The sequence below is a fragment of the Giraffa tippelskirchi genome, chromosome 3 (assembly GCF_054371585.1).
Source record: "Giraffa tippelskirchi isolate mGirTip1 chromosome 3, T2T-mGirTip1v1.2.pri, whole genome shotgun sequence".
In the NCBI taxonomy this organism is placed as follows: Eukaryota; Metazoa; Chordata; class Mammalia; order Artiodactyla; family Giraffidae; genus Giraffa; species Giraffa tippelskirchi.
The window spans coordinates 153,522,209-153,549,441 of NC_137277.1; the positions used below are offsets into that span (position 1 = coordinate 153,522,209).

The following is a 27,233-nucleotide window of genomic DNA, read 5'->3' on the forward strand; positions in this document are numbered from 1 at the left end:
GATGGTTTTTTTCCCATAACAATTCCTATAAAGGATTGAGATCTTCTTGACCCATAGGTGAATTTAGAGTTTAAAATGATACAAAATGATAAACTCAGATGGTATGCAAGCTTCTAGCTCTTTTTTCTACCTCAGTGTCAAAGTGAGTTATATTTTTGCTTACATTATGTATGGCCAAGCTCTGTTTCCCTTCCTTTTCTTATTCAGTTTAGCAAGCTCCTGATACGTTACTAAAAATATAGTCTTCATATTGCCTGGTAGTATTCTTATCTTCTGCACATAATTTGAATCTGGTATAAAATTATTATGTCACTAAGAGAGGCCCACTGTCCAAGAATATAAAATTACAATATTAAATACGAAGGAGTTTTTAAAAATTAAATTAATAATTATTAATTTGATACTATAGGTAGTGATTAGAATCCTTTGTGTGTATTCCTTTGCATAATACTCACAAGAATCCTGAGTTGGGCACTTTTGTTAATTTGATGAAGAGGCTGAGAAAAAGAGAATGTAAGTAGCATATCTATGGTCACATTGTTCTTTTTTTTTTCTCTATCAAATGTCTGCTGCTTTTAGTTTTTAAAAACTAAACTTTGTTTATTTTTTTTTACACTTATTTATTTATTTGGCTGCTCCAGGTCTTAGTTGCAGCATGCAGAATCTTTGATCTTCATTATAGCGTGCAGGGGTCTTTTTGTTGGGCGTGCGAACTCTTTGGTGCAACATGTGGGACCTAGTTCCCTGACCAGGAATTGAACCCCAGGCCCCTGCGTTGGAAGTGCAAAGTCTTAGCCACTGGACCACCAAGGAAGTCCCCAAATGTCTTTATTTTTACAAGGCCACACAGGTACAAGAAAACACATCTGCATCCTTCATGTGGTCACACTGTTCTTAATCATTCTTGATTGATCAAATAATTTCTTGGGATAGGAACTTCCTGGTTCTACCATGTTAAAAGTACTGTCTAGTGGCCCCAGCCAGTGCTTCCTCCAGATCCTGTCAGGTCCCTTCTCCTGCATCTCTCTCTGTCCTTGATGTGCCTCTGTGACTCTTAATCCAATGTCTGTCCTTGGGCTACTGCACATGATTTGCCTGCAGCTACAGAGAGCTTAAATGCATTTGTGAGTTCTACCCACCACCAGAAACTCCCAGCTTCTACCTGAATAGAAGCACGTGGGTCCAATAATATGAAACCCAGTCCCTTGCAGTGGGTTGGGAAAAACTTCAAAGCATCACCCGTGTCCCAGAATTCCTGTGGGATGTGGTTGACGTGACTCTCCAAAGCCTTTCTCTGAGATTACAGCCATACTTGGCTTCCACCTTTCCTTGTCCTGTGTCACTTTCTCTTGGTGGTACCTCCTAAATAAGCCATTTGTACATGAATCCTCACTTCTGGATCTACCTCTAGGGAACCCAACATAAGACAATCTCCTTGGGAATTATTACCAAAACATAATAATTTATTAATTTCCTAAAATGGCCTTTAATAAAAGCATATATATATCTATAATATATATATGTATTATGCATATTATATGTGTGCATATGTGCTAAGTCACTTCAGTTGTGTCCGACTCTGTGTGACCCTATGGATTGCAGCCACACTTCTCCGTCCATGGGATTCTTCAGGCAAGAATACTGGAGTGGATTACCATGCCCTCTTCCAGGGGATCTTCTCGACCCAGGGATTGAACCTGGGTCTCTTGCATCAGATGGGTTCTTTACCTCTAGCACCACCTGGGAAATGAAGTCGCTCAGTCGTGTCCGACTCTTAGTGACCCCATGGACTGCAGACTACCAGGCTCCTCCGTCCATGGGATTTTCCAGGCAAGAGTACTGGAGTGGGGTCCCATCGCCTTCTCCGACTGTTCGTTGAACACCCTGAATTATTCTAAGCCCTAGGGAGATTGTAAAGATCCTTTCAAGTGCTAGTATGAAGTCAGTGGGAAACAGAACAAAAGCAACTTTAAAGCAACAAGAAATTCTGTATCATATATACATCGTAGGAAGCCCCATGTATATTACATATGTATTATATATATAATATATTAAATATATATAACTGAATCACTGTGTTATATACCTGAAATGAAAACAAATGTTAATCAACTATACTTTAATTTTAAAAACCTAGAGATAAATTTTTTAAAGTATTACTATATTTAATATTCAGAATATGCCTGGGGATTACAACATCATATGGACAGAAATATTTCCTATTTTGAAGATGTAACCCTTCTGGAACATGAGGAATCTTGTTCCAGAAAAGAATTTCACTTCAGGAAAACATATGCATTTCTAGTCTGGTCTCTATTGAAGGCATAGTAAAAAAAAGATTAGCCTTTATGGACTTGTAAATTTTGAAATATCCAGTATTATGATAAGACTTTATGAGAAAATAATAGCCACTTATAACAGTTTTCCACTCTGCCATAATCAAGACTGCATAGTCTTTTCTTAGCTCCCCTGAAAAAAGAATTTTATTTCTTTCCAAGGAGTCATTCATTTAAAATAATACTAATAAAAAATAAAGCTCCAAAGAGCTTAAATGGTGAACATATTAACTCCTTTCCTACCTGCATGTTCCTTTCCTCTGGAGCTCTTATTATGTTTTTTTCTGAGAATTTGTTCTTTAAAAAAAGAAAATTTGTGCAAGTCAGCTCTAAAAATGGTGCCAATTAAAAAAAAAAAAGCCTCCCTCCCTCCTTACAGAAATGGTACAGAAGCAACCACAGAAACACAGAGGAGGCAAAGAGGAATATTCACGGGGTTGAATCCCCAACCCCCCCTACCCCACCCCACCTCCCACCACCAGCAAAATCTGGTTGATTAGGTGGAAGATCCCGAGAAAGTGAGGTGGAAAGTCAAGTTGGAATCAGTTTGTTGAAGGCCCTGAGCCCTGGATAGGAGTTTAGCCATTATCCCTATAGACTGCAGGGAGTCCCCATATTTTTGCACGAAGAGGATAATTAAACACATGTTGTGTAAATGTTGCAGGAAGGGGAACCCCTTTCAGTGCCTGAGAGTGGGCTCTTGTCTAACACTCGGAAATGAATTGTCCAATGAGACACACGAGCTGACAAAGCAAGAGATTTTATTGGGAAGGTGCCCAGGTGGAGAGCAGTAAGATAAGGGAACACGGGAGAATTGCTCTGCCAAGGGGCTCAAGCCTCAGGTTTTATGGTGATGGGATTCGTTTCTGGATTGTCTTTGGCCAATCACTCTAACTCAGGGTCCTTACTGGTGGGGCATACACACTGCTCAGCCAAAACGGTTGCAGAGAGAAGGATTCTGGGAAATGGTAGGATACATGGCATCTCCTTTTGACCTTTCCCAGATTCTTATGCTTGGGGGTGGCTTGTTAGTTTCATGTTCCTTACTAGGACCTCCTTTGTAAAATAACTCATGCAAATGGTTACCATGGTGCCTGGCCAGGGTGGGCGGTTTCAGTCAGTGTGTTTTTCCTAACATGAAGATCAGTCTCAAAGGATGGATTAGAATGAGACAGTTGGAGGAGAGACATATTAGGCAAACAGTTAAGAAAATAGTGTATGGTGCACATACATAATTGAATAAGACTTCAGTTGAGTTGGTGGCCATAAAAATGGAAACAAATAGATAGACATCAGAGATATTGTTCAGAAAGATTCAGTGTGGGGTCTTTTTGATTATGGGGATGTGGAACAAAGAGGGTTGGAATTGTTGGGCATGGCCAAACAGAAAAACAGTGGTATTAGAAGATCATGAGACTTTGTCTTAATTCATCTTTACCCCATTACTACCAAGAAAGGTATAACAGACCAATGCTGAATACAGACTTACAGATCCATGGAGCCCAAAGGGAAGCAGTATGGAAAAATGACGAGCCATTTCGTTTCAGACAGGAAGTAGGAAATGCAAAATTGTCTCACTGAAGTATTAGTTAAAACTTAAGATTTGCTTTGCAACTTTAAACCAAATCTCCAGGAACAAGCAACTTTCATTTCAATCCACCAGCTTCTTCCTGCACATACACTAATTTGCCCTATGACATTTAATTTAGAATTAGGTTTGCAAGTCTATCACTTTAAAGGCTGACTATTTTCTGTAATGCAGTTGCCTAGAAGATTTGTTTTGCAGCAGAATTATTAGTTGAAATCAAAAATTTCATAAAGTGTGATAGTAAAATCAGATAAAAACAGATTTGCTCTGCCTGATCTTGGGAGGAGGATGGTTAGTGAGTAGGTCTGGAGATGTTTCTCTGCTCTCCCTGCCCCCAGTTTCCCTGAGTCTTGAAGAACTTGCTGTTTTCTCTCTAGGCACTTACTACTCGAAGTGTGGTCCATGGGCCAGCAGCATCAGTCTCACCTGGCAGCTTGTTAAAAATTCCAATTCTTAGGCATCAGAACTTGAGTTTTCCTTAAGTAAAGTGATGTTCTTAAAAACATAGGAAGCACTGCTTTAGAGTATGGGGCTTCCCAGCTGGTGCTAGTTGTAAAGAAGCCGCCTGCCAATGCTGAAGACATAAGAGATGTGGGTTCAATCCCAGCGTTGGTCAGACCCCCTGGAGGAGGGTATGGCAAGCCACTCCAACATTCTCACCTGGAGAATCCCATGGACAGAGGAGCCTGGCGGGCTATAGTCCATTGGGTCACAAAGAGTTGGACATGACTGAAGCTACAGATTTCCTGGAAAACACCTTCAAACACAGATTCTCAGGCACAGCAACATGTCTGCGGTAGAGCATCAAATTTTGCTTGTTTAACAATCTCCCAGATGAGGCTGCTACTATTGGTCCTTGGACTATGACACACTGAATAGCAAGAGACTAGAGCAGTGGAATCATCGGGAAGGGTTGTTAATCATGGCTTGCTGAGCTCAGTTCAGTTTCTGATTCAGCAAGTGGGGCCTGAGAACTTGCATTTCTAACAAGTTCCCAGGTGATGCTGCTGTTGCTGCTCCAGGGAACACACTTTGCAGGACCCTAATCAAGAGCACTTGGCTCATCATTGGGATATAGATACCACTGGGTAATCGAGGGTACCTTGATTTATTTTCTTAAGTAAAAGGGGATAAAGCGTGAAAAGAAGAAGTTTCTTCCCTCAAGGATCTTAGAGTCTAGTTCAAAATACAGAAAAGCAAGCACACACCTCACGTGGGCCAGGTGCACAGAGCTAAGAGTAGAAGAGCCACGACCTCAGGCTCCATGACAGTATCTAAGGTGGCCCAGGGAGGTTTCCCCTACTTGCCTTAAAGCTGGAGCAATACTTGGAAAGGGTCTGATTGCTTAAATGGTATGTGTTCTATGCAAGGTGGGATGGGGAGGGGGGAGTATGGTTGGGAGTCAGGGGCTAGGAGGAGAGTGGTGGGGGCGGGGACAAGCCTGCACAAACCCTCTCTCAGAGTCGGGGAGAAGGGTGAAGAAACACCTGGTTGTCTCTGGATGTTTGCCTCTTAAAATAAAAAGCCAAGCATCTGATGTTGGCTGCTCTCCCTGGTCACAGGAGGAAATCCTCAGGATCCGGCCCTTGCAGGAATGGAGTTCTTAAACCCTAGGACTGAGGGGCATGCCTTCTTCCAAGGAACCACAGGTGTCTTAGGAAGATTTTTTTCAGATACAAGAGACTGGAACCCCAAATGGTCTGGCTTTAAACCAATAAAAGGGGATTTACTGGTTTGGATCATAGATATGTATAGAGGGAGTTCAGGAAGAAAAGGATCTGACAATTCCAAGTGTGATCAGAATTAGTAATTTTTCATTTTTTACTTTCGCATCAGCATTTTTTCTGTTGGTTTGACTGAAGCAGGTTCTTTCCACATAGGTGTCAGTGACCACCTATGGCTCCCGGCCTACATTTTACCCTCTCTGCAACACTGGAGGGAAAGTGCTTCTATTTGCCAACAGTTTCAATCAAATTCCCAGATACGGACTGAATGGGCCTCCTTGAAGATGACCAGGAATTTGGATACCTGGCCTTGACATAGATTGCGCTCCCTTGTCAGATTATTTGCAGTTGCCACCAGCAGACTGAATAATGAGAATGAGATGATTTGACGGCATCATCGACTCAATGGCTATGAGTTTGAGCAAACTCTGGAGATTCTGAAGGACAGGGAAGCAAGCTTGGCGTGCTGCCATCCATGGGGTCGAAGAGTCAGACACAACTGAGAGACTCAACCACAACAACAACAACAACCAGAAATCTAGCTCTGAGTTGAGGTACAAATTTAGAGAAACTAGATTGTCTTTCCCTGATAGGCAAGGTTCCATTTGTGCTCAGTCATCTACCCTTTATTCATCACCTTTATTTCATCCCAATCCTACTGGTTCTCAAATGTCATTCTAAGGCATTGTCCCTCCGATTTGTCTTCATCTGATTTCCTGATGTTGGTATTGCTCTCTTGCTGCTCCTTGTGAGCTTGGATCCTCATATTTCTGAGCCAGCACCCTTTCCAAAAGAGTACGGTGTCCCTGACCTGTCCAAATGAGTGCTGCTACCACAATGGGATACATCTCCCAAATTACTGAAAAGTGACTCTGAGTCTCAAAACATTTGACACATGTCAGTATAGATGCTCAGGAGTCTGTTTACTCTGAAATGATGATATAAAATGTAAGCAAGTATTCAGTAACTGGTAAATATTGGTAATTGTGATTTAACACCATAGTTACAACCTCCCTCTCTGTTCTATTTCTTATTCTTCCATTTTTTTTCTCCTTATTAATATATTTCCACTCCTATTCTCATTTGTTTGTCTACATTAATTCTACTAGTCTGTGAGGGACAAGCTGTGTTTTTAAGAAAGCAATAGTGGCCTTTCTGATATAACACAGTAGTTATGAACTTAGATTTTAAAGCCAGTCTGCCTTGGTTCAAATTTCAACCCTGTCCCTTAGCGAGTTTTGTTTCCAGTTCTTCACCTTTTTCTTTCTTTAGCTGGAATATAATTGCTTTACAACGTTGCATTAGTGTCTACTGTACAATAAAGTGAATCAGCTATATGTATACATGAGCCTCATACATGAGGCCCTCATGAGCCTCCTTCCACGCCTCCCATCCCGCCCCTCTCAGTCAGTCAGTCAGTGCAGTCACTCAGTTGTGTCCGACTCTTTGCAACCCCATGGACTGCAGCACGCTAGGCCTCCCTGTCCATCACCAGCTCCTGGAGTTTACCCAAACTCATGTCCGTTGGGTCGGTGATGCTGTCCAACCATCTCATCCTCTGTCGTTCCCTTCGCCTCCTGTCTAGGTCATCATAAAGCACCAGGCTGAACTCCCTGTGGTATAGAGCTTCCCACTAGCTCTCTATTTTGCATATGGGAGTGTCTATATGTCAGCGCTACTCTCCCAGTTCATCCCACCCTCCCCTCCCCATCTCTGTGCCCAGATGTCCATTCTCTATGTCTGTGTCTCTATTCCTGTCCTGCAACTAGTTTCATTAGTACAATTTTCCTAGATTCTACATATGCATATTAATATATGATATTTGTTTTTCTCTTTCTGACTTACTTCACTCTATATGACATACTATAGGTTTATCCACATCACTATAAATGACCCACTTTTATTCCTTTTTGTGGCAGAGTAATATTCCATTGTAATTATGTACCACATCTTCTTTATCCATTGATCTATTGATGGACATTTAGATTGCTTCCATGTCCTGGCCATTGTAAATAGTGCTGCAATGAACATTGGGGTATCTGTTACTTTTTGAATTATGGTTTTCTCAGGGTATCTTCACCCTTTTCTACATCCACTTTGCCATAGTTCCATCTTGGGCAGAGTGTCCTTTTCATTTCTGGACTTTAGGCTCACCCATGTGATGTGTGTTGGCTAATTTTGTGTAGGTAAAGGTGTCCCTGTATTGGTTCTGAGCCTAAGACTTCAGTGGCCTCCTATGTTTCCACTTTGCTGTGTTCATCTCTACCATCCCTATGAGAAGACTATGCCTCAGCCAGCGCATTGGTCTAAAAGGGATGAAAAACACAAGTAATAGAATTGCCCCAGCTGAATCCAGCTTAGTGTAAATCCAACCTCCAGTAAACCCAGATATACAGTCTAACGAGGTGCTTACTGCTGTCTGACGTGGAGAATTTGTAGCTGTTTGTTATACAGCATTATTGCATAACAGTTAACTGAATCTTCTCTCAATGTCTGAATTTTTGAAATAATTTGAAAAGAAGGGCTCATAATTGTGTCTTTTAAAGGGTTGTTGGGGAGAGTAAATGAGAAAAAGCACATGAAGTGCTAAATAAGTGGCCTGATACACAAGAATCAATTGGTATTTATCTGTTATTATCATTACTAAGTGCCAGGAGTTTATGTTCATTATCCTTATCTATGTGTGCTTCACTTTTCCATCTGCTAAGTGGAGAGAAATGAGGTTTAAATAGTGAAATGCAGAAATGAAAGTGAGTTCCCAGTGACCTGCTGAAGTGGCCCAGGCAGGAGAGAAGCTGGAGGGTGAAACTTCTTTGGAAACTCAAACCAGAAACTACCCATGTAACCACACAGCGTCTGCCAACAAACCAGGAAGGGAAAGAGAAGGCTTCCTTGCAGAAACTGATGATAAAGATAAAAACAAGAAGTCAAGGACACAAGCCTTGGGTTAGAAGCCTGGATCCCGGGAATAAATCCTGTGTGTCCATATTTTACTGCAATTTCAATGGAGTTCTGACAATTCACCTCACCTTTGTGCCATGAAATTTGCCCTTTGTTTCATATACAACAGTCCCCTGGAAGGGTTGCAGGACTACAGACATGACCGTGTCAGAAGAGGTGGTGTCGCATCCTCCGGCCAAGTGGAAAGCTGCTTTCCCAAATCACTTTCATTAGGGTTTCTCTCCAGGCGCAGAGACACAGGATGTGTCTAAATAGGTGCCATGGCAGAACCCTTGATTCAGCTTTGTTTTCTTGGAGCCAGGCTAAAAACAAGGCATTATCAGAGCTCTTCAGATGTGTACCTTCACAAGCCCAGGATTTTCAAAAGATGAGCATTTAAACCTACTTTCAATATGAGTCCAGGAAGTGAAAGAGAAGGGAATACCTGGCCATTCCTTGTAGGTGCCAATCCAGGGGTCCACTCATTTGCAAATATATCTAGGGCCTCCATCTCTCCCCCAAATAACCAGGAAACCCACAATTTAAACCTGGGCTTGCAAAGTCAAGCTACAAAGGGCATTTTAAATTGAGTGTCTCTAAGATCACTCTGGCTTTGTCCAGGTGGTGATGAAATTTTTTAAATCGAATGCAAAATGTGTCTGCATTTTTCCGGGGAAAGCACACAGACATTTTCACATTTTTCAAAGGGTCTTCCAAAAGATAAGACCTACGGATTCAGAGGGATGCTAGGTGAATTTAAACAATTCAGTTAATTAACTGAAATCAATTAATTCAGTTAATGAGAATATTTTCTTATTTGTCTTCATGCTGACAACCTTTTTTATTTCAAAGCAAAGCCGTTGGTAGACAAATCCATTACCCCACTCTTGTTCTTTACGATGAGGCTGATATCTTCCCAAGTGTATTTTGTTCTTCTAGGCCAAGCCTGACCACGAGCCAGCTCTAATCAATAAAGCTATGTTTCAGAAGATCCTCTGAACCTCTAAGACACAATCATGTGTGCTGGCTTTCATATGCCTTGAGTTTCAATGGAACTCAGAGAGGTTTTTCTATGTCCTCAGTGCTTTCTGAAAAATATCTCACTAGTTAGCCCATCACGCCTGTAATAAAGCTATGTTTCAGAAGATCCTCTGAACCTCTAAGACACAATCGTGTGTGCTGGCTTTCATATGCCTTGAGTTTCAATGGAAACTCAGAGAGGTTTTTCTATGTCCTCAGTGCTTTCTGAAAAATATCTCACTAGTTAGCCCATCACGCCTGTAAGGTGGAAATAAGAAATGGCCACAGAACTCTCCTTAGCTCTGCCTGAGCAGGTGACTTCGGTCCCAAGTCCTCAGCACCGTCCTTAACGGTGTAAATAAGGTTACAGCTTCTTCTGAAGATCCCGGAGGCAGGACTGTACTGGTGCCAGGCACTCATTTACAGGAAGCAGTGTCTGCTACCAGCCTTGGGAGCAGAAGGCGCGAGTAATGATCACTGTCTCAGCACCAGTGGCCTCCCCAACCTAGTTACTTGTTTTAATTAAGAGGACAATGCCACACCTTTTTGTGTCCTTCGGGAATTGGAGCCTTACAAGTGGAGGGGGCAGGAGAAGATGGTTCTGTGTACCCAGATCTTGGGTTCTAAAGATAGAAGGCCATGACTAAGGCTTTGTTTCCAACTCCTGGTGGCATTGGGGGAGCCGGGACAGCAGGCCCCAAGGATAGAGGGTTTTCCAGGAGATGGCAGTGCTCTCCAAGGTTGGATCCGAGCTGTGCCGGCCTTCCCCATCCGCTGAAGAATATTGTAATTGAGACATAACATGATAATGCATTCTGGACCACACAGCTGTTCGAGTGTCACCTCAAAATGGTTCTTACCAGCCTCAAAGTCACTGTAAACAAGGAAGAGAGATGGAAGGGAGATGGAGGGTGGGGATACATGGGAGGGGGCCCGTGGAGACGCCAGACAGCGCACTCGGCTTTGCTGTCTGTGGAGTTTCAATACCTCCAGGCCAGGAGCTACCCTGATACATATTTACAACTGTTCCTTGGTTCCCCTCTGACGACCAATAAATGGAAATTGAAGGACATGTATTGTCTGCATTTTAATTTCCAGGTTTACAAGAAATGTTTCATTATTCTAATTCAGGGGCAAAATAAAACATCTTCCCTTTGGAAATGAAAGATCTCCTTGTTTAGGGTGAAGAGCATAGCAAAGCACTCTCTCTCCTAAGAGGCAGGGCTATTCCCAAGGCTGGCCCCACATTCCAGACAGCTAGGGGAATGGTGGTGTGGGGGTGACGGAGGGAGGAGATGAGCCAAAGGAGAATACTGGCCAGTGACAGAATTGCCTGTGTGACGCACACGTAAGAAATGAATTCACATAACTGCATTACTGATGAAGCAGATCCTGTACTTCCTAGGACCTGACAATGACGTCTCAGGACAGACCTAGGGACAGAGGAATGAGAGGCAGGGTAAGCAAATACCTTTCCCCTGCAAGAGACTGTTGGCTGAAGTGCTGATTTATATAGGCATGTTTATAGGAATGAATGAGCCTGATAAGATCAGGGTCAGAAGGACAGTAATGACTGTTTAGTAATGTCATGTAATTTACTAGATGTGTTCATGGTTCAGGCGTTGAACCTCTACTTCCGGGGCACTTATTTGTAGTTTTTGTTTATCGCTCCTTGGATTTTGCCAGAGACCTGCATCTGGAGGAGAGAGCAGTGAGGTCAGCTGGGTGGATTGTTTGGGAAATCTGTGCAAAGGAAATTGATCCTTAAAGAAAAAGAGGCCAGTCTTTAATCGGCTTTGAACTCCTCCAGAGTCTGTGTGGCTTCCTTTTAATTTTTTGTCCAAAACTAGTTGCTTTCTGTTTTCCTTAACCCTCTTCCACTGGACTCTGTCCTATATTCTCTGCAAATCCTCTCTTCCATGAAACTCTCTCTTATTCCACCCTCTTACCTAAGTTCAAGAGTCATCCTCACTTAGAACTAGAAAGAGTAGACAGGAAACACACAGTAGTATTTCTACTCTTTGCTGTTAGTACTTGAAATGTGCCTGCATTTGCCACAGCCAAGTGATGCTTTAAAACTTAGAAGACTAAGCAAGCAAACAGAAATTCACGTATAAAATTTTGTTTTGAGGATTGGGGTGATATTTTTCCAAGAGGTCAGTCTTTCCTGATGGAAACAAGGTTGCTTTCTGGGTAAGGAGGAAGAAGAAACCATTTTGCAGAGAGTGAGAAATATTTCTCAGAGAATACCCGGGCTGTTCGCTGTGGGTGGTGGCTGTTCAAGGAGCATTGTTGTTGTTGTTCAGTCACTAAGTCACGTCCAACTCTTTGTCAACCCATGGACTGTAGCTTGTCAGGCTCCTCGGTCCATGGGATTTTCCAGGCAAGAATACTGGAGTGGGTTGCCATTCCCTTCTCCAGGGGATCTTCCCGATCCAGAGATATAACCCATATCTCCTGCATTGCAGGCAGATTCTTTACCACTGTGCCACCTGAGAAGCCCTCAAGGAGTATTACCAATAATCAAGTGAGTGAGGTAGGGAGATGGAGGTTGGGAAGACAGACATGCAGGGTGGAGACTCAGCAGAGGGATGGAATGAAGTGGAGTATCCTCTAGGCAGCGTGAGACAGTTTTCAGACTACGGCCAAAGAATGTTTTACAGGAGGAAGGCGGTGGAGACTGTGGAGGCAATGAAAATGATCAGCAAAACCTATAAACATTTATAGTGGGAGGGAGCAAAGTCCTCTAAACAAAATAAATGAACATTGGGCCGATCACAGAGGAATTGCATGTTAACACCCTGCAACCTATGTAACAATAGATGTTCTAGACAGAACACACAAATAGAGTCCTAAGATGTTGACCAGGCCTGATGAGACACCAGTTACCAACCCAGGTAAGAAGCATGTATGGTCCATGCTAAGCACACTCTTGTTACATTTTGCTGGCTAATTCTGTTTACCTCTCATAATGTTTATAGACTCTCAGACTTAAATTATTTTCCAAAAAAGACTTCATGTTTGAGTCTCCATCAAAGGAATCAAGCATTTGTCTGATGCTCAAATATCTGAAACCATGTAGTTCCTATTGACCATCTGGCAGGAATGTTATATCATTAGCCATATTTAAACTCGTAAATATCAGCCAGGAAGACTGAGGAAGTGGTGCCAGGATTATACAAATCATTCACCAAAAATGGTGTCTCTATTTTACAGAAATGGCCTGTACAAACCTCATTCAAATTCAGCAAGCACACAGAACAATGTTCTTTCTCCTCCATTACAGAGAGAAATTTAGAGTGAAATTCACAAGCAAAACTGAGATTACACAGTTCCAGATGTGCAAGTCTGCAGCGTTTGAACATTTGGATGTTAGAAAGGGTTAAATTTCAGAGGCCAGCACCGGAAGATTGGTGGGAAAGCTATTGAGAAATCTTTTACATGAGCCTATTACTGACCTAGGTTTATTTGTGGTTCCTGTTGGTTGTAACATTTGCATTGAGTCAGCTGCCAGATCTGCAATAAGCATTTTTTTTCTGTTGTTGTTTTTCAAGCTTAAATGCATGGGACTAAGAACAACATCTAAAATTATCCTGTCCAAACTCTTAAATTTTAGCAGTGGAACTGGGTAAAAAAATAAACAAAAAACAATCTTAATGAAACTTTATCCACCTAGGGTTATTTGGTTGTAGGCAACAGAAACTAGTGAGCTAAATAAAGCAAAAGGGGATGTACTGGAAAGGTATCGGTGATTGAAGGGAGGATGGAAGCATGAGGCTGAGAATAAACAAAACAGCAGGAACAGAAGCGGCACTGGATAAACTCAGACCGTTATTTTTGCCTTTGTAGTTACTGGTCTAAGGGTCAAAATCCAGGAGAGAGAGTCTGATTAAGCTTGGGTCACATGCTTGGTGGGCTTCCCAGTTGGCTCAGTGGTAAAGAATCTGCCTGCCAATGCAGGAGTCTCAGGAGATGCAGGTTCAGTCCTGAGTTGGAAAGATCCACTGGAGGAGGAAATGGCAAGCCACTCCAGTATTCTTACCTTGAGAATCCCATGGACAGAAGAGTCTGGTGGACTACAGCCCATTGGGTCGCAAAGAATTGGACACGACAGAGACTGCATATGCGTGCATGCAAGTGCTTGGCTGTACCAAGTGGTGAGGGCTTCTGGTAGAAGAAGCCAGTAGCCTCTCTGGATGATGGGCAGGACATTTTGAGGTTGCACACAGCATGGAGGACATAATTTTCCAAATAGAAATTGGGGTGCTGAGGAGGAATGGGTGCTAAAAAGCAAAATCCCATCAAATACACACATACTTAATAGAACAGATGAAAATAGTTTAAAAAAAAAAAGAAAAATAGAAGTACCAAGAACCCCATCCCTAACCTCTTATGGAGGCTTCAGAAGCAGTCATTCCATCTATGGCATAGGATGAAAACCACCAACCTGGTTCACATTCTGGCAATCTCAGATGATTAGATTTAAGTTATTATTCCCCAAATTTTGAGGGAATGAAGCCTACACTATCTTTTCACAATTTCCCTGAGGAATTTTTCATTATCACAACTACTTCCTGTCAACTTAATATGAAACTTCAATATTTACTGTTATCACAATCCTATTGGTGCCATCCTGAATCTGTCTTTCTACCTCTGGTCATGTGATATGATTATGCTTCCTTATTTTCTTTGAAGTTGGGTGTGACCATGTATTGGCCAAAGAAATGTGAGTGGAAAGTACCCGTATCACTTCTAGGCAGAAGTTCCAATAGCCAGTGCACAATTTGCCATGTTTTCTGCCTGCTGCCGTGTGATCATGGCAGCATGGGGAAGATCAAGCCTCCACGGGCCTCATCCTTAATTGGTCCAGGGATTCTGTGATACAAGTGGGCCAATTTAAGTTTCTTCTCCTGGAGCAAAACAATGGGTTGGTGGAGTCCTGTCCAATCCTAGATGCAAGAGAAAACTATTTAGAGCTCTGGCCTAACTGTGATGATTTCCCCCAACATGGCCTGGGAAGTAGAGGAGGGAACAATGAAGTAGATGCAGAGAGGAGAGAGAGGAGGAGAGGAGCATTTGAGGCCAGTGATGTGAATGGACTTCTACCAAGGCTTGCCTGCAGCCCTGAGCTCATCTGTGCCACCTCCATTCCTATAAGGCACCCTTCCTTTTACATTTGACTCACTTGGGTGGGGGTACGGTGGGAGGGGCTGGTTACTTGGAAATAGCAAAGTCTTACATTATTTCAGGCGCTTTCCAATTTTTGTAACCTATTAGATCATCAAACTCATCTGAAACCACGGCTTCTGACTTCCATTTGTGTGTTCGTCTGTGTTTTGCGTTTTCCTCCTCTACACCAAGTCAGGTTCTATAGAACCAGAGCCTGAGACAGAGATCTGGGTAGTGTGATCTGAGAGGCTGGTCTTCAGGAAGAAGCTGTCAGGGAGTGAGGGGAACAGAGTGGGGTGGGTGTCAGCTAAAACCTAGACTTGGCCTGAGGCACAAGGGGCCCAGAAGACAAAGCACTCACCAGATTTGTCCCCGCCTGAGGAATGGGGGCCTGGCATGCTGCAATTCATGGGGTCACAAAGATTCATGGGGTTGCAAAGAGTTGGACACGACTGAGCAACTGAACTGAACTGACTGAGGAACAGGGGCAAGAATTTTGTATCCCATTAATCACCAATTGGCTGGGTGTCTGGGAGGGAGCCGAGGTCAGTTTCTTGAACAAAGCAGCTCCCATCGGCCAACAGCAGTTCCCCAAAGAGCAGGATGAGAACTAGCTCTTAGCAGCCACCACTCAAAGCAGTTGGAGAAGGGCCCCAGAAGGGCCCCTGAACAGGGATATGAATGGGGCACCAACTGTGTCTATGACAGCTGTCTAATTATTCTAATTATTAAGTCCATCTTTCTTATTTCAGAATGTTCTTTCAAGGATAGTTCCTATCAGATCCCACAGAATACAAGAAAAATTCTTTCATTTTTCTGTAAAATACACCAAAATTGGCATCAAGAGTAGTAAGTATCACGTGAAAGGGGATCATTTAGCACAGAGGGTAGTCAGTGGTACTGGTCATGACTCTGAACATTGTAGGTGGTACCTGGAATTTTGCTCCTATACCCCTTTCCTCCTCTTTCATGATGATAGCATTCTAGATTTCCATTGGGGAAAAGTCCCACTTCCAGTAGAAGTTCTGATTGCTGTTGTTGTTCAGTTACTTAGTCATGTCTGACTCTTTGTGACCCCATGGACTGCAGCACGCCAGGCTTCCCTCTCCTTCACCATCTCCTGGACTTTGCTCAAACCCATGTCCATCGAGCTTGGTGATACCATCCAACCACCTCATCCTCTGTTGTCCCCGTCTCCTCCTGCCTTCAATCTTTCCCAGCATCGGGGTCATTTCCAACAAGTTGGCTCCTTGCATCAGTTCAGTTCAGTTGCTCAGTCATGTCCAACACTTTGCGACTCCATGAACCGCAGCATGCCAGGCCTCCCTGTCCATCACCAACTCCCGGAGTCCACCCAAACCCATGTCCACTGAGTCGGTGATGCCATCCAACCATCTCATCCCCTGTCATCCCCTTCTCCTCCTGCCCACAATCTTTCCTGGCATCAGTTCAGTTCATTTCAGTCACTCAGTCATGTCCAACTCTTTGCGACCCCATGAATCACAGCACACCAGGCCTCACTGTCCATCACCAGCTCCCAGAGTTTACCTAAACCCATGTCCATTCAGTCGGTTGGTCATAACCTTCCTTCCAAGGAGCAAGTGTCTTTTAATTTCATGGCTGCAATCACCATCAGCAGTGATTTTGGAGCCCCCAAAAATAAAGTCTGACACTGTTTCCACTGTTTCCCCATCTATTTCCCATGAAGAGATGGGACCAGATGCCATGATCTTAGTTTTCTGAACGTTGAGCTTTAAGCCAACTTTTTCACTGCCCTCTTTCACTTTCATCAAGAGGCTCTTTAGTTCTTCTTCACTTTCTGCCATAAGGGTGGTGTCATCTGCATATCTGAGGTTATTGATATTTCTCCTGGCAATCTTGATTCCAGCTTGTGCTTCCTCCAGCCCATCAGAGTCTTTTCAAATGAGTCAGCTCTTCACATTAGGTGGGCAAAGTATTGGAGTTTTAGCTTTAAATCAGTCCTTCCAATGAACACCCAGGACTGATCTCCTTTAGGATGGACTGGTTTGATCTCCTTGCAGTCCAAGGGACTCTCAAGAGTCTTCTCCAACACCAAGTTCAAAAGCATCAATTCTTTGGCACTCAGGTTTCTTTATGGTCCAACTCTCATATCCATACATGACTACTGGAAAAACCATAGCCTTGACTAGATGGACCTTTGTTGACAAAGTAATGTCTCTGCTTTTTAATATACTGTCTAGGTTGGTCATAACTTTCCTTCCAAGGAGTAAGCGTCTTTTAATTTCATGACTGCAATCACCATCTGCAGTGATTTTGGAGCCCAAAAAAATAAAGTCTGACACTGTTTCCACGGTTTCCCCATCTAGTTGCCATGAAGTGATGGGACCAGATGCCATGATCTTAGTTTTCTGAATGTTGAGCTTTAAGCCAACTTTTTCACTCTCCTCTTTCACTTTCATCACGAGGCTCTTTAGTTCTTCTTCACTTTCTGCCATAAGGGTGGTGTCATCTGCATATCTGAGGTTATTGATATTTCTCCCAGCAACCTTGATTCCAGCTTGTGCCTCCTCCAGCCCAGCGTTTCTCATGATGTACTCTGTATATCAGTTAAATAAGCAAGGTGACAATATACAGCCTTGATGTACTCCTTTCCCAATTTGGAACCAGTCTGTTGTTCCATGTCCAGTTCTTGACCTGCATACAAGTTTTTCAGGAGGCAGGTCAGGTGGTCTGGTATTCCCATCTCTTTCAGAATTTTCCACAGTGTGTTGTGATCTACACAGTCAAAGGCTTTTCATAGTCAATGAAACAGAAGTAGATGATTTTCTGCAAGTTTCTAGTTTTTTTATGATCCAGCAGATGTTGGCAATTTGATCTCTGGTTCCTCTGCCTTTTCTGAAACCAGCTTATATATCTGGAAGTTCTTGGTTCACATTCTGCTGAAGCCCAGCTTGAAGGATTGTGAGCATTACTTTGCTAGCATGTGAAATGAATACAATTGTGTTGTAGTTTGAACATTCTTTGGCATTGCCCTTCTTTGGGATTGGAATGAAAATTGATCTTTTCCAGTTCTGTGGCCACTGCTGAATTTTCCAAATTTGCTGGCATATTGAGTGCAACACTTAAACAGCATCATCTTTTAGGATTTGAAATAGCTCAGCTGGAACTCCATCACCTCCACTAGCCATGTTCATAGTAATGCTTCCTAAGGCCCACTTGACTTCTCACTCCAGGATGTCTGGCTCTAGGTGAGTGATCACACCATCATGGTTACCTGGGTTCTTTAGATCTTGTTTTGTATAGTTTTCAGTGTATTCTTGCTACCTCTTCTTAATATCTTCTTCTTCTGTTAGGTCCATACCATGTCTGGTATGAGCTCTGATAAGCTTAAGGAGATCTGTAAAATCCATCCACCCCCATCTCAGGCACAAGGATTGCCTTATAGATGAGTGCATGACCCAACTGGACCAATAAGCGCAAAGAGTCTTTTCTTTGAGATTTTGGGGGGAAATGCTTCCCTACTATTATTAAAGGCTAGGAAAGGCACTTTCTCTTCTGACTGGCATGGGAAAAGTATGTTTCAAACTGTGAAACCATTGCTGGAACATGAGCCTGGGGCCAACCTGAAGAAAAGTTCTGACTCTAAAGATGGACAAAAGGTTTTTAAATCAATGGAGCCTTGGAGTGTACGGTCAATCTCTGAGTCAAACTTCACCAGAAGATATATGCCCCTGAATCATCAGTCTCTGAGCCAACAAATGCCATTATTTGCCTATGCCAGTTTTAAATGGGTTTTTTTTTTTTTTGAAACATAAATATCCTGAGTGATAGCTTGTAGGGAGTGGCTGGGGGAATGGACTCTCATCAAGGAATGCTACCACTCACAATTTCTTGGCAAACTTTCATGTGTAAACCTTCCCCTCCAGTCCCATCATTTTCAGATTTAAACGCAGGAATAAATGATTCAGCATCCCTGATAACCCCTCAACTGGCATCCTGACCCAGAAGCCAAGTGCCTAGCCATCTACTACAGGCATCCAATTTAGGATTTATTTCTAGTATGCTAAACCATCGACATAATATTAGCTTCATTTGGAAGACCTCCAGTTGCTAGCAGAGTTTTGCAGAAACATCTTCTTAAATGAGAAGGAAATGACCTCCCCTTTGGGGGTCTCTTCTAAAGTTTATTAATAAAATATGTGATTGAAACTGTGCATTAACGTCCTGCTGAAACTACTTTGGAAATAGTAAAAGTGCTCGAGATAGCTTAGAGCTTGTACGTATCGTTTTACACTGTGGTACACACTGTCCTGGAACTGGTTTCGGGTGTGGGACCATTGCAAGAGTCTACTCAGGGCCACTCAGGGGACACTAGGAGTCTGTTTGGTTCATTTCACCTCTCTCTCTTCCTCTACAGAATCATTCTAGAGCTCTCTAACAAAAGGGCTATTGTTTTTCACCTCATTCCTAGAGGTTATAGTACCCCAGGATAGTTTTAAAAAATAATAATTCCAGTTATTATCATGGTTAGATATTTCTTTGTTTCTTTTCTCCATCTATGATGCCTAATGCTATCTTTGACCAGATGGAGAATGCAATTAAAATAAATATAATGTAATATAAAAATAAAACAGAACATATTGCTTTTGCAGGGCAATCTGGGACCAAGATTTTCTGCAGTGGAAATTACTGGCTAAATAAACCTATCTCCTCATTGACACACAGCTAAGAAGAGAGATCAGTTACAACAAAAAAAGAGAAAGAAATGTGATTATTTTATAAATCGAGGTAAGAGAAGTTTTGCCCAAATGGAAAATTGTTGAAGTAGAAAGTTTATTTTTTTTCTTTTTACATGAACACCATCAGCAAATTCAATAGTATCACAGGCCAGGTGCTACAGAGGATGAAAAGATGAGTAAGTACAATCATCTCCCTAAAGATGCTTCCAGTTTATTTGGAGAGAATGCATGTACATGGAAGGGAAAATAGAACTGCACAGCGAGAGAACTTGAACAAAGTGATTGCTGTAGCTTTCTTCTGGCAGAAGCCCTGCTTTCTTGGAGGGAGCATGAGAAACTCATCCTTCCCTACAGGACACCTTTGGTACAGAGTAGCTGGATAATAATCTTGACCACTTAATCATCATACACAGTACTATGATACACACTACCTCAGTTAGATTTTTGGAACAAGTGACAGACTCAGATATGAGAAAATTAAAACTTGTTGAAAGAATCCCTGTGTATCTCATAGAACTCAACAACCATTAGGCTCCAGGAAAAAAGGAAATAGGGACTGGACAATCCATCAGAACCAAGGGGGCTATTGCCAGGTTTTCTGTGACTGTGAGGTTATTTGCTTCTGTATGTATGCTCAGTCACTCAGTAGCGTCTGACTCCTTGTGGACTGTGGCCCACTAAGCTCCTCTGTCCACGGAATTTTCCAGGCAAGAATGTTGGAGTGGTTTGCCATTTCCTCCTCCAGGAGGTCTTCCTGACTCAGGGATCTAACTTGCATCTCCTACATTGACAAGTGGATTCTTTACCCTGCGGCACCTGGGAAGCTCTATTTCTCTCCAGGTGCCTATTTTATTGTTTTTCTCTTTATATCAGTTCCTTTTGCACATGGTGGAATATCACAGACCCAGCCCTAGAACCACATCACCTCCCACCCATCAAGGTTTCCAATTAATTGAATACCAAAATCCTAAAAGAGAATCTCATTAGTCCAGTTTGGGTCCACTCTATCTCTAATCCAATCCACTTACGACCAGTAAAAGAAGTGTCAGTCAGCATACATAGAGCTACAAAAGCCTATCCAACTGGGTAGGTGGATAGTTCTTAGAAAAACGGTGAAATAGAGACTAGGCAGATGCACCAAAATCTACTACAAAATCTGGCTACAATTTGTTATATTGATTTTGGCAGTTTGCTAAATATTTTTATGTATGACCATTTCTGTGGGTACAAGCCCATAAAAATAGGCAGATTTTTTAAGGGAAAAATAATATTCACTTTATTAAAAATATAATCCAGCAAAGGAAGCAGAAACAACCATGGTCACTTGTCCACCCTGGTCACACAGGGGAAGTGGCAGGGCTGGTATCAGAACCCTTACCTCCTCTGCCACTTCTACAATAATCCTTATTTTTGTCAGAAGTGGGAGATTGGCGTGTCAGTCACTGGAAAGACAGGTCCATCATGGAGGTTGGCTTCTTATTGCCCTTGCTCAAGTAAGCGCTCTGGGGCCCTTTTCCCAACTGTCTTGTTTCCACACTCACAGCCCCTTTTCATGGCCCATCCCCATCCCCACATTTAGGATAACCTTATCCTCAACTAGAGATTACGATTTATCATTGGCATTTAGAACTCAACCTCTCGGAATTCTGTTTCCCATTTCCAAAACCTGAGAGCATGACTGACATAGTATGCACAGACTATAGCCTCAGAAGAACACCTATCTACAGTCTTTATTCTTTTCAACCATTCTTTCTTTAAAACCCATACACATACTAAATCAGCATATCAAAGATAGGAGATACAAAGCTTTTTGTGAAGAATTTAAATAAGGAGGCTTAGAAAAGATTAAAAATCTTTATTCTGCCTTAATGCTTGCCAATAGGAATATCTGAAAGGTCATCAAAAGAGGGAAACAAGTATCTGTGCCATGGAGGAGCCTGATCAGAGGCCATACTGCAGTCAAGGTTTGGTATTTCTGTTTGTATCTTGATTTTCCTTAACCAGGTATAGATCTTTTGTTCTGGTTACTCTTGAATAAGTTGAGTGTTGACCAAGGCTATTGGAGTGAACACTCTCTAACATTTCTTGAACAATATACTACATGACAGCTACTTTCTGTAATGTAAGGACAGCCATGCAATATTTATGTTAATCCCTTAAGGCAGCTATGACAGTTATTAATTTGCAGATGAGAAAATGAAAGCTTAGAGAAGTTGAGTAGCTCGCCATAGTTATACAGCTAGTGAGTTGACATATGTCCATGGGTAGAATATATCCCATCTCTGTCCACTATTCCAAGTTTGCCTCCTCAGACTTATGTCTCCTTTAGAGTTCAATATGTTTTATTTGATAGTTGCTCATCTACAAGAAGAAACAACTGGAAATGCAGAGGTTCTAGGTCCAGACTCTGAACTTAGTAGATATACAAACTTCAGAAAATCTGTTGACTTCTGCCAGCCCATTTTCTCCATTGATGTCAATGGAGAGGTCAAGCAGCAAGAATTATATAAAAGTACTGAAACAAAAGAGGTGCTCCATGTCAGGACCCTCACTATTGTAAGTTCTCTGCTTCCTGGCACTAATCATAGAGAAGGAATCAATAAAATAAAACAATATCCTCAGTTTCCTATTACTTCAGATCTCTTGCAAGACAGCTTAGAAATGTCTATGAAAGTTTGGGTGGTAATAGAAGAGGAAAAGTTAGCTCTACTTTTAATAATGTGGTATTTTGCCTGTTGATTGAATGATCACTGCTCTTCCACTGCTGGCTCCTTCTTTGCAGATGCTTTGCTCTCCCTCTGTTTCTGTGGCCAGAAGATAGAGTGGAGTCATCTTCTGAGGAGACCCTTAAGTCCTGCCCAGCAGATGCACTGTATGTACTGTGCAGAGAACACTATTGGGGAACCACAAGGTCTGGGTATTGGGTTATATTCCTCTATCGCTGACTCAATAGCTAGGGAGTCAGACCCCAGCTGACTGGGGTCTGGACTTCAGTTGCTCCATCTATAAAAAAATGAAGTCTCTGAACTTCTGTTGCTCCATCTATAAAATGAGAAGACTGGAGGAAAGTGTTTCCCTGGGACCTTCCAGCTTTCATGTTTTATGACCTTGAGTGGGAAGAAAGAACACTCCTCAAGGCTTACCTGATCCCCTCAGCCAAGTCTTTGCAGGCTTTTTGGCCTTGAAACTAAAGGGGTTTTCTTTATGCCTCTGTCCTGCCTGCTTTCTGAGTCTAAGAGCTCAATACAGAGGGATGAGCTGCAAAGTCAGTGTAGAGCACAGTAGGTGAAATTCACTTCCTATGGGATTTGCACATTTCACTGGGACACTCTGTGGTTCATTTTGCAGGTTTTGGTGACTTCTACACAAAAGAGGCAAGAAGGAGTTGCTTTTCGTAGTGAATACTTGAGTATAACTCTAGGTATGAAAGACCCTCTGGATTGCATAAACCAGGGGCTTGCTAGAGTGGTGGTGGTGGGGAATCCTCGACACCCTTGATGGCAACCGTTACACTTAGAAAGTCAAAGGGCACAACCTGGTTAGCACTTGGTTCACATATTTCATTTTCAATTCAGAGATTTCAAATTCCAATGTCACCACTTATTTGACCTCAGTCAAAGTGTTTAACCTCTTTGCCTCACTTTTTTTTTTTTTATCTGTAAAAAGAAGAGAACATTCTTTCCTACCTCTCTGGATTGTTGTTGAAGATAAAATTTCGCTTTTTATAGAAAATGCTTAGCAGAATCCCTAGTACATAGTAAGTATCCAAAACATGTTGGTTAATATTATTATCCCTCAAAACACATGCCCCCCCCAACTACACACAGAATTCAAGAAAAAGCAATGTTTTGATTACAAAACACAAAGACTATTTCCCTATTGCATAAGCAAAACAATTATGGTTTTTCATTTCTTTGAGTTTCAAGCAAAACTATGGGCATAAAATTCAGAGCAGGGCCAAATTGAATTTCCAGGAAAGTAATATCTGAGAAGCTTTTAAGCAATAGAGAGGTTTGCTGGCTGAAAGGCATAAACACATCTTAATCTTGGAATCAGAATGGAAGCAGACAGCATGGCTGGCCCCTGACCACTTACTGATGAACTTCTACCTACATGAAGACCAAGGTACACTGGCCAAATTTAACTTCATTCCATATCTTCTCCCTGTATCTTTATTTCTTTTCTCTAGAGAAATATTTACATCCCCAGCAGGAGCTTGGGAAAACTGAGTATATTCATGGAATAAAGCTATCATGGAGAATGTGGTAATGATGGGATAGATCATGTTGGATATTGTGGGCATGCTACTTATGTGTAAGATTATCTGCCCACATGTCGGGCTCACATATATAAATAGCTACAGGAATCAGGCAGACAACACAATGAGTGAAATGGACTAGCTTAAGCCTATGGCAGATTAGAAAACACACATTCTCTCTAAAGAAGGCAACCACTACTCTGCTCAAGGCTACTGTTGCCACTTAATGTCACCAGATCTTTTCATTTTAAAATAGAGTAGAAACTGTGGATTTTTAGGTCAGTCTTCTTAAATTTTTAATTAATAGAAACTCATGAAAATATTTAGAACACCACTGGAGTCAGGACATTAGTCACATTGGAATACCCAGTGGTAATCAGAGCTCAGAATTTCCGATGATTGGTGCATGTGTTTGAGGGTGTGAGGGGAGAGGGCAGTGAGAAAGACTTTAATTTCTACTGCATTGTTTTCACCAAACACATTTCTGGTTAGTTATAAAATGTTTCCTTATGTTACAAACAGCATTCAAACTTCTGCTCCCAACCATAAGGAAGTAAATGGTACCAGATTTGCCCTCCCACCATAAACAAGTATAAAGATGGTCGAAGTGTATGAAGTATCTTTCTTTAAGCATTAACAACAGACAGTGAAGGATTGTGATACCTGAGAGAAGAGAAACATATAAGGCGAACCTCCATGTTTTCTAATGGAGCATTTTCCTAATGTTAGAAAAAACAAAATAAAGCCTAACTGGAGTGGATTGGCACTTTTGCTAAGTTGAAAAGGCAGAGATCAGAATTCCAGACTGTAGAAGTCCTTGGATTTTTTTAAGGTACTAGGAAGAAGGGAGCTCCAAAAGTGGGTGTTCCAAAAGTCTGTGTGGGATTCACCATATGTCCTTGGCTGAAGGCTAGGCTGGGACTTTGCAGGACAAGACTCAAGAAAGTCTTGTAGAGAGGAGCTGCTGAAGGGCTGAAAGCTGACTGCGGGAAGTGGTATAGTGCTAAAAACATTAAAGCTCTGGTGCAGACAGAGTGAGGAGACCTCACCAAGACCTTGGGCATTCACTTGAGAACCCAGAAAGGCCACACTTCTGGAGCAAGAATCATACCTAAAAATAAAGCCATAGCACAAGTTTAAGGCTGAAACCAAAAAAGACCTGTCTTTAAAAAGAAATTCAACAAAGCCTTGCTGCTGTTTAGTCACTAAATATTTAAACAGTTGTGTCCAAGTCTTTTTGCAACCCCAGGGAGTTTAGCCCACCTGGCTCCTTTGTCCATGAGATTTACCAGGCAAGAATACTGGAGTGGGTTGCCATTTCCTTCTCCAGGGGATCTTCTCAACGGAAGAAATGATCCTACATCTCCTGCATTGACAGGTGGGTTCTTTACCACTAAAGAAGCCACTAACAGAAGTCCAAACAAAGCCTAAAATAACCTAAAAGAGTGTCTAGTCCAACCCAGGGATAGAACCCAGGTATCCCGCACTGAAGGCAGATTCTTTACAGTCCAGCCACAAGGTAAGCCCCTTAGTTATTTACCTGCTTCCCAAAACAAAACTCAACACTCTTGAAAAGATGTCCCTACAACAAATCATTGACAAAATTCATCATACAGTACAAAATAAGAAATATGGGAAGAGTTAGAAAAATGCAACCCCCGATAAGGAACAAAAGCAGTAAAAAGAAATAGATCCTTAGCCTAGACAAGACCATGAAAGCAGCTATTAAAAATGTGTTCACAGGGTTAAAGGAAAAGATAAGAATCCTCAACAGAGAAATGGAAACCATAAGAAGATTCAATAAAATTCTAGAACTGAAAAATACAAATCATATAATGAAACATTCACTGGATAGGCTTAACAGTTGGAATATTAGAAACTATAGAAGAAAGAGTTAGTGAATATCAAGATAGAGCAAGAAAATTACCCAATATGAAAAATGGAGGAGAAAAATTAACAAAGATTTATTGATTTATAGAACAATGTCACATGCTAATATATATATATATTGGAGATATAAAGGAAGGAAAGAGAATGGTGGGAAAATACAAAGAAATATAGAAATAATTAAGGCCAAAGTTTCCTCAGTTTGTATAAAAATATCAATTTATAAATCCAAGAATCTTGACAAGCCCAAGAAAAATAATATTTACTAAGATCATACAGGCACATCATAGCAGAGTACGAAAACCAAAGATACAGAGAAAATCTTAAAATCAGCCAGTGGAAACAAGGAGACATCTTACATTTAAGAGAATAATGATATGAAAATATATGATTTCTCCCCAGAAACAATTGAGGTAAAAAGACATTGACATCTTTAATGTGGTGAAAACAGCAATAGCAACATTTCTCTACTGGAAGTCTATATGCAATAAAAATAACCTTTGAAAATGAGACTGAAATAAAGACAACTTCAGATAAATGAAAGTTGAGAGAACTCCAGAGGGTAGGCGCTACAAAATATGAAATAAGAGTTTCTCAATCCAAATAAAATAATACCAGTTAAATATATGGATCAACCAGAAGGAATGAAGAGAATCTAAAATGGTAAATGTAGGATAAATATATATTTTCCCTCTCTTAATTTTGTTGAAAAACAGTTTATTCTTTACATAATAATGAAATCATATTTTGTTTTTATTACTTAGGTGCCTATAAAACACATGACAATAATAGCACAAAAGATAGTGATTAAATAGAACACTGTTGAAGCTTTCATACATTTTATGTGAAGTAATACAATATTAACTTTAAGTAACTTATGACAAATTGAAGTTGCAAGCTTTAATCCCTAGTAAAGTAGTCCTCAAAGTTTGGTTTGCAGAATAACCATCTCAACAACACCTAGGAATTTGTTATAAATGCAAATTATTAGTCTCTATTCAGAATTACTGAATCAGAAACTCTGGAGTAAGGGGCTTATCAATTTTTGCTTTAACAAAAATTTTAGGTGGTTTGGGAATGACTGCCTTAGAGCAACAAAAAGCAAACCAAAAAATTTTAAAGATGTGTTTCTAGGGCAATTGAGATCAATAGAAAAGAATATAGAAGCAAAAAAGCATTTTATGATGCCATTCTATCCCTGCTATGAAAATCTGACAAAGACATTACAAACAAAGTCAATTACAGAACAATATGTCTCATGAGCATGGATACAAAAATCCTTAATAAAATATTAGCCAGTTGATTGCAGTGAGATCTGAAAAGAATGACACATCCTGAGTGAGTGAAGTTTTTCCCAGGAACAAGAGACTAGTTTAATATTTAAAAAAATCATTCGATATAGTTTACCATATCAACAGGTAAAAAAGAGAGCAATGACATGGTCATCTTATTAGAGGCAGGAAAATATCTGACATAATTCAACACTCACTCATTCATGGTTTTCCACTAAGCTAAAAAATAGGGAACTCTCTTACCCTAATCTACATCTGCATCTACAGAAAGTCTAAAGATAACATCATGTTCAATGTT

At 41.3% G+C, this 27,233-nt stretch overlaps 1 long non-coding RNA gene across 1 annotated transcript; it reads left to right on the forward strand.

Annotated features, from left to right (window-relative positions):
- Positions 1–10,986: 10,986 nt before the first annotated feature.
- Positions 10,987–25,687, forward strand: LOC145541557 (uncharacterized). The gene is made up of 5 exons (XR_014079111.1): positions 10,987–11,067; positions 19,412–19,547; positions 20,206–20,338; positions 21,381–21,462; positions 22,281–25,687. It is a non-coding gene; the product is annotated as an uncharacterized LOC145541557 (long non-coding RNA).
- Positions 25,688–27,233: the final 1,546 nt, after the last annotated feature.